Source organism: Vulpes lagopus, chromosome 6, assembly GCF_018345385.1.
Source record: "Vulpes lagopus strain Blue_001 chromosome 6, ASM1834538v1, whole genome shotgun sequence".
Lineage (NCBI taxonomy): Eukaryota > Metazoa > Chordata > Mammalia > Carnivora > Canidae > Vulpes > Vulpes lagopus.
In genome coordinates this window covers 16,652,101-16,660,674 of record NC_054829.1, presented here as the reverse complement: position 1 = coordinate 16,660,674, position 8,574 = coordinate 16,652,101, and the positions used below count along the sequence as shown (strand labels likewise).

The window sequence follows — 8,574 nt, the reverse complement described above, 5'->3', positions numbered from 1 at the left end:
ATGCAAGTGTATGCCATAGATGATGAAGAAGAGAAAGTTCAGGTGACCAAGTATGAGCTTATTTAATGTGTTAAGAATGTAGAGAAAGAGAAAAATCTAAAATCCTATTTTTGAAAAAGAATATTTATTGTATCTAAAAACAACTTTGGGGAGAATTGAAAGATGGGTCTGAGGGAAGGGGACATTTATATAAAAAAAGTAAAAACTGAAAAAGAGATTTTCAAAATAGAAATGAAGAATAGTCAGAGGAGAAGGAAAGTAAGTCTCTGGTGGATTAGCTATAATAATGGCCCCAGTATTTTTCTGTCTCTCTGTGTCTTTTGGCGATATCCTCCCACTCTGACTCTGGGTGTGGCCATAGGATTTATTTTGGTGAGTGAGACAATAACAAATTTGACACAAGCCTAAATAAGCACTGTGTGTTTCCATATCCTCTTTTCCTCCTCAACCAAGTCTTCTTGGTTAAGGATGAGGTGCCTTCAGTGGAATTAAACCAGCTCAGATGTCCCTGTCATGATCCAACATGTGGGAGGACCCAGTCTAGATCAGCAAAGACTTCTAGTCTACCTGCTGCTGACCTCCGGAGTATGAATAATACCTCAGAGTTTGGCTCAGATCAACAGAAATATCCAGCCAACCTCTACATTTGTGAATGAAAAGAATTTTTTTTACTGTATGCTAATGAGGCTTTGTGGCTGTTTGATACATTATTTTGGCTATCAATGCCTCATATGAGTATCACGGATGCCAAAGGAGATACTTCGGGTAAAGGTACATATTATGGATTGAATTGTGTTCACTGAAAATATATATCAAAATTCTAATCCTAGTAATTATGAATGCAACCTTATTTGGAAAGGGCCTTTGCCCATTTGATGAAGGTAGGATGAGATCCTTAGGGTGGGCCTTAAATCCAATATGACTGATGTCTTTGTAGGAAGCAGAGTTGAAACCAGGGAAAAAGTGTCATATGAAGCTGAGGCAGAATTTGAAAGATGCATCTATAAACCCAGGAAGGATTGCCAACAACCACCAGAAGCTAGGAGACATGACTAGGGGATGTCTCCTTCAACCTAGGGACCAATCCTACCAACACCCTGATTTCAGACTTCTGGTCCCTAGAACAATTGGGAGAGAATAGATTTCTGTTTTTTGTTTTGTTTTATTTTGTTTTCTTTGTTTTTTGTTTTTGTTTGTTTGTTTGTTTTAAGCTACCTAATTTGTGGTAATTTGTTACAGCAACCCTAGAAAACTAATATAGTATATGACCAAGGATCAATAGCTTCAGAAAGCCATGCTTTATTTAGAGAAACATAAAACACAGATATAATACTTGGCAACAGCCTAGGAATTCCTATATATTACTACAAAGGGAAAAAAATGTGTATTACCTGACATTAGTAAGAAAGACTGTGATCCCTCTAACTGAGAACAAGTAGGCATCATTTCTTCTGTGAAAATTCAAAACCTGTTGAGAAATCAGGTACCACCAGCAATTTCCACTCAGTTTCCCCTTATTTATCTCTACAAATCCATCTTTCTTATCTTACTTCCCTCTGCTATATGGGGTTCTTTACCTCCTCAACAGAAATCATTTTGCAAAGTCTGAGCTAGAAGCCACATTTAAGTTTCCATATCATTCTGCACACTCATAACATCGGTAATTTTGTAACTGACATTTCTTTTTGTCCATTTTCTGCCATTGAGCTTTAAATTCTGTGAATTCAGTACTATGTATGTATACAGCTCTTTGTTCAGGGCCTCGAACAGGCACTTAATAGAAATTCTTTAAATGAATTATATTATTAATTTACCAACAGAGCTTTCCTTAAGAAGCCTCTAGTCTTAAGCTTGTGTTCTGTCCAGTTTATCGACAGTCTATTAGATTCTAAGTAGGTCAGGAGGCAACCCTTGAATATTTTAATCACCGAAATAATCTTACCTTGTTTTTACCTTTGACAGTTATTTTACCATTTGAACAGCTCATAGGCAATCTTTTGTCAAAGATTGGCAAGCATGAATATATAGCATGGTGATTAAAAGAAACATTTTGGAACGAGACATATCTAGTTTCAATCTTTGGCTGGGTGACATATAAACTGAGTGAACATAGCCAGTTATGTATATTCTTAATCGCATTTTCCTCATACGTTTGAATTAATAATGAATTAAGAATAATTCATTGCCCTAAGATAATATCCTGAGAATCAAATAAGAACATATGCAAAGTTAATAAAACATATTACCTTGAAGGGTGCCTGGGTGGCTCCATTTGTTAAGCATCTGCCTTTGGCTCAGGTCATGATCCCAAGGTCCTGAGATTCAGCCCCATGTCTGGCTCTCTGCTCAGGGGGGAGCCTGCTTCTCCTTCCCCCTCTGCCTGCCACTCTCTCTGCTTGTGCTCTCTGTCAAATAAATAAAATCCTTAGAAACAAAAAAATAAAAAAAAACAACAACAATACAAACATATTACACTGAATGCAAATCTAAAGATTTTGAAAAAAAGAAAAAAAGGTATGTGAATTATATTATATTAGTTTGCTAAGGCTTCTGTAACAAAGTACCAAGTCTGAGATTAAGGTGTCAGCAGGGCTGGCTTCTTCTGAGGCTACTGTCCTTGTTTTGTAGACGGTTGTCTTCCCATGTGTTCCCCTGTCCTAATCTCCTTTTCTTATAATGACACCAGTCATATTAGATTAGGACCCACTTGCAAGACCTCATTTTACCTTATTTACCTCTTTAAAGGCCCTGCCTACAAATACAGTCACACTCTGAGGGTTATGACTCCACTATTTGAGATCTGCAGGGGAACATAATTCAGCCCATAACAGTTTATTCCAGTTTCATGTTGTCAGATTGAAACAATGATTTTTTTTTTTATGTTCCATATGATGATTAGTTCATCATCCTAAATCCTGGTTTCATATGTAAAGTTAGAGGTGTTTAGTTTTTATTATTTATTTATTTTTGGTGTTTACCTATTAATATATCACTATGTCAAAAAATGACTGATAGGGGACATAACCTTTTTTTTAAATGAAATTTTACTCTGATCTTTCACTTTTAAATGGATTTTGAGAACAAGTTATTTAACAGTTGTTATAATATTATCACAATACTTTATATGTCCCTATGGATATGGAGTCTTCCTCTTTCTTTTCTATTTATATCGCATTTTATTTATGCCCTTCAATACTGTGCACTGGCACAGTACCCATTAAGGCAACTTGCATCCCTATGGGCCGCCTGCCTATTCAGTTCTGTAGAATTTTTCTCCCTGCCTCCCCTAGGATATTGCAAAGAATACCTTTCTTTTTTGGCAGTTAGCACTAGGTGCATGTATGAATTGCGAATGTCACTAAATCTGCTGCATTTCAGCCTTTTTAAACTTAAATATACTAATATCTATACCCAGTGGAACAAAATTCATAGTGGTCTATTGCTGGCAAAGTATTGCTAATTAAAGTATAATTGTAATAGAATCAGGACTTGGTATTTTTTCCCAGGACATTGGATGGAATCACAATGAGTAATACTTAGCAATTTGTTACCATGAGGGATTGAATTGCCAAATCCAGCGATGTAAATTCAATCAGCTAAAATGCCTTGAACATCTACTGTGCTCTGGTTTTCAAATGCAAGGATGACAAAGAAAAGTGACTCAAAGAAAACCCTGGCCCGTCATATTGGAAAGGCCATGTCCAACATATGATGGGTCAATAGCATATGGCAATATTCTCATGACAATTGTCATCAGTAGGTCAACAATTGTCACATGGGAAATCATCATCATCTAGATTTTAGTAAAATTTGTGTGTAGATTTTTTTGTCTCATGTAAAATTATAGATTTTACTAAACTAAATTTTCCATCTCTGAAATTTAATTTGTACACATAAGATAAAAGTCTTCACAAGTTGAAAACATGGATTCAAATTTAACAAAGCTTAAAAGCTGTTTCATGGTTATTGGTTGTTTTCGTATTGACTATATTCTTGGATATTTTGTGTCACCCAATGAAGAAGCATCACAATTATTTTATTGATAAGATGATTAAAGCTCAGTTCACCTAACTTTTATCATTTTAACACCTCTATCTCTAAAAAATAAATAAATGGTGTTGGGAAAACAGGTAATCTATTGGGGGAGGGGAATTAAACATACTTCTTATTCTGTCTTTCTTATACAATAGTCAATTTTCTATAATCAGAGATTTGCATGTATAAATGAAGCTATAAATAGGAAAGAATAGATCATATTTTCTTTAATAATAATTGATTAACATAAGACTTTCTAAGCAGGAACAAATGTCTAAATGCCTGAAAGAATGTAGCCAATTGAATTATATAAATGTTTATAGTTTTTGTGTGCTTATAAAAAATTTCCCTTCAAAAAGTCAAAAGGGGGGATCCCTGGGTGGCGCAGCGGTTTGGCGCCTGCCTTTGGCCCAGGGCGCGATCCTGGAGACCCAGGATCGAATCCCATATCAGGCTCCCAGTGCATGGAGCCTGCTTCTCCCTCTGCCTGTGTCTCTGCCTCCTGCCTCTCTCTCTCTCTCTCTCTCTGTGACTATCATAAAAAAAAAAAAAAAAAAAAAAAAAAGTCAAAAGGTAATTAACAAAGTCATTTAATTAACTAATTGATTGACTCTAAAACTAAGGTTGCATTTGAGGCATAAAATATAATTTTTTAATATAAAAAAGTTTTCAAATTAATAAAAATGAAACAGCCAAGGAAAATATACAAGATATAGTTTAAAAAATATGAAGACAAAGATAAGGCAAAGAAACAAATTTTCCAAAGCAAATGAAAAAAAAATGAAAAAGTGAAAAAATGTGCAACCTCTTCTCACTATAAAGAACAAAAATAAAAACATTTAAATATACTTTGGACTAAGTTAAATTGTTTTTTTTTTTTTTTTCCATTTGAAAGTGGTCATTTATTAACTGACCAGACTACAAAAAATTCACACCGTCCAATCGGCCCATCCCCCTTCTACAGCTGTGTCCCCCCTCCTGTCCTCTGCCCCTGAGGTCTCCTCCCTCCTCTCCCCACCCTGGAGGGCTGAGGGGGTGGGGGTGGGGGAGCTCCTGATGTCTTGGTTTCCGCAGTAAGGTTTGCCTGTGTACAGACCTCCGTTCAATAAATTATTGGCATGAAAACCTGAAAAAAAAAAAGTTAATCCTTCTAATAAGCCTATTGATCTCGTCTTCCCTGTTGCCAGCATCTCCACCTTCTACAAAAATGAATGGTCTTTTTCTTCATTCCGCCATGTGGAGAAGATAATTTGAAGGCCATAAAAAGTTATTCGCTTCTTTGAAACGTTTTCCAACAGTATAGATCTCGTGAATCAGATCCTCCATGCAGATGATGCCATATTTACCAAGAGATCAGGCAATCAATGTGTTATCTGTCTGGGCAATTCGCTTCTTGTTGATCTTGCCATAACCAGCTTGTAGGTCAATTCATTCACTGACTTCAGGTTTGGGTCCCCCCATGCTATATATGGTTCCACAATCCTTAGCATGTTAACTGAAGTCTTGTTGAGCTTAACAAAGGTGCCATTGAAGATCTGGCAAAGGCAAAGAAGCTGCAACACCTTTCGAACCTTTGGGCTCACACCATTGATAGCTCTGATCCTGATGACAAATGCCAACTTGGGTTCTGCAGGCATGTAGACGTTGACAGCTTTTCTGGCCATCCTTGCTACTCGAATCTCACTTCTGTACATCTGCCTGTATTCCTTGTGGTAATGCTTAGCTTTTTCATAGATTAGCTTCCTCCTTGCCTTTCGAAGCATCTTATGGGCAAATGTTTTTCCTCAGATGCTTGACCTTCAACTGCGAAATTCCTTCGCTTTTTCTTAAGGGTTTCTGGCACAGCAGGAACCTTCTTGTTCTTCTCTTCTGCACCCTCCATGGTTCCAGCCAGAAAAGAGGACGTAAGTCAAGCTTTTTAAAGCATGCAGGAAAAACAAAACAAAACAAAACAAAACACCAAAAAACAAAACAAAACAAAACAAGCATGCAGGTAAACACATAAATTGGTGTGACTTTTCAAGGGTTAGTTCAAATTGGTATGTGAAAAAAATCTAAAATGCATACTTCCTCTGGCTCAATGCTCCCACTGTTAAGAATTTACGATAAACAGGTACACAGAATGTTTGCTGAGGGACTGCTTTTAATAGAGAAATATGGGAATTTTTTATCGGAATTAAACATAGAATGAAAAATGCCAAATAACCCAAAAGAACAAAAATTAGATAAAATTTTGTTTGACATGACTGATGAATGTCAACTTTCTTTTGTTTTTCCAAATTTGGCATTGGTAAATAATAGAAAGGAAAGGAATTTTCTGATTTATGTAAGCCCTTGATATAAGTGAAAAACAATATGAGTATTACTTCTTATAGGAAAAAAGAGACCTTGGGGCCCCTGGGTGGCTCAGTGATTGAGTGTCTGCCTTTGGTTCAGGTCTTGATCCGGTCCTGGGATCGAGTGCCACATTGGGCTCCCCACAGCAAACCCGCTTCTCCCTCTGCCTATGTCTCTGCCTCTCTCTCTGTATCTCTCACGAATAAATAAATGACATCTTTTAAAAAAAGAAAGAAAAGAAAAGAGACCTTAGCTTCAGAAAATACATTTTTATTCCTTTCTAGGCATGTATGAAAATGGAGCTGCTGTCGGAATGGGGCATCTTTGTGTATTACACTGGATGAAAAAAACACATTTGTAGCAGAATGATATATATTTACTTTGATTTTGTTACAGTGAGAAAGGCCAAGAATGGGCATAAAGTTCCATTCATCATATATTTACGACAAAGGCATTAATCAAGATAACACCATGTCTGTCGTGAAAGCTGTGGATCAGGAAACATACGGAAACAGTTTCAGAGGAGTACATATTTTGGGGGGATACTCTGCATTCAGAATCAAAATACCCCGTGTCCAATGCACCTCGTATATTTCCAACCCAACATCTCCATTTGTGTTTCCCAGAACTACAGTTAAAATGAAATATTAGCTCATGTTGGGTGATGTTTAAGAGCACCCCATGAAATAGCCTGGCAGCTGTGGGCTTTCTAGAATAGTGTGGGGTATCATAACATCTGCCCATAGGGATAAAGTCACTTCCAGCCCCTGCAGATTGCTTTTTGGCAACCTAGAAAATGATGGTTTTACTTACCAAATGGCATCCATTTGAGGTTCTTACAGGTCAAGACCAAGATCCATTGTTCATGTGAACGACTAGACTTGGTAACAAAACAACATTCAATGCCAAAGTATCAGGAAGATGTTTACATGTACATGTCTGTATTTATAGCTTATTATCAGTTCTAAACTAGAAAAGATGTTCTTTATATAATGAAAATGTTATAGACTATACACTTTCATGAGTTCATCACCACCATTAGCATTTTGTCATTAGGTGAGTTGTTGGTACATTATTTTCAATGACTCAGAGAAACTGAGAGAGCTTCTCAAAGAGAAAAAAAGAGACAGCTGTCTCTTTTCCTTTTGCCCCGTGCCTGCTACTTAGCTGCTATCCACGAACATGCCACTATTCTACAACTATAATTTCTACTACAGCTATAATTTCTAAAACCAGAATTTAAAACTGCGTGAGCATGGTATCTAAAACCAGAATTTAAAACTGCGTGAGCATGGTATCACAATTGATGAACTGCTGGATTGGGCTGCTTATTCAATCAATCATCTGCCATAAATATCTATTTTAATTGGTTTAAAATATTTTAGTGTGAAAGTAGTTACTTGTATTGACAGTTCAAGGCTTCATTTTATACACTGCATTGTTAGTGCATTAGAAATATGTCCAAGAGTCCTTAAAAGGTTTTTTTTTTTTTTTTTATCTTGCTCACACTGATGGTTGAATATGTTTGTCACATTGTGATTCAGTTTCTAGTAGTCGAGAAAGGGGCTTTTGCATTAACTGACCTGCGTTTGACTTGTGCCTCTACAACTAACTAGCCATGTAATTTTGGGCTTAACCTCTTTGATTTAAATAGGAGGAACTCTTCTAATTGAAAGTTTCAGAAACCTGACTTTAATTAGCTTAAAAGGAAAAAACATGTTGGTGACATAATGAGAACACAAAAAGGCATCAGGGAAGCTAAATGGGGGAATGATTGGATCCAAAGCTTCACCCCGTCCATATCTCTCTTTCCTTTCTTTTTGTCAAACTCTTTCAGTATAGTTAGGCCTTTTCTATGCAGAAAAAAATACACTATGAATCATATCTGATGTACATGGAATTTTAAACCAGAAATGCAGAGAAAAAAATATTCTTGACCAACATAAGCCAGAAAAACCCACCAGAATGACTCTGTCCAGCTGGAGAAAATGCTCATCCATGAAAAAAACTGCAAGATGATGGGAATGCTGTAACTCAACCCCAAATGCTCCTGTGGCTAGTGATGTATCCTCTTTCTCTAAAAGAAAGGTACTGACAGAAATGCTGGATTGAGGCAATTCCCAGTTTTATTTTCCCTCAGCTTCCTCATCTGTAAATTGGGGCTAATGGTACTTATTCTAGAGTATCTGTCAGATGTCAATG

General features: G+C 36.6%; 1 pseudogene; it reads right to left on the bottom strand.

Annotated features, from left to right (window-relative positions):
- Nucleotides 1-5,145: 5,145 nt before the first annotated feature.
- On the bottom strand, nt 5,146-5,917 carry LOC121492496 (annotated as a pseudogene).
- Between the last annotated feature and the right edge of the window lie 2,657 nt (nt 5,918-8,574).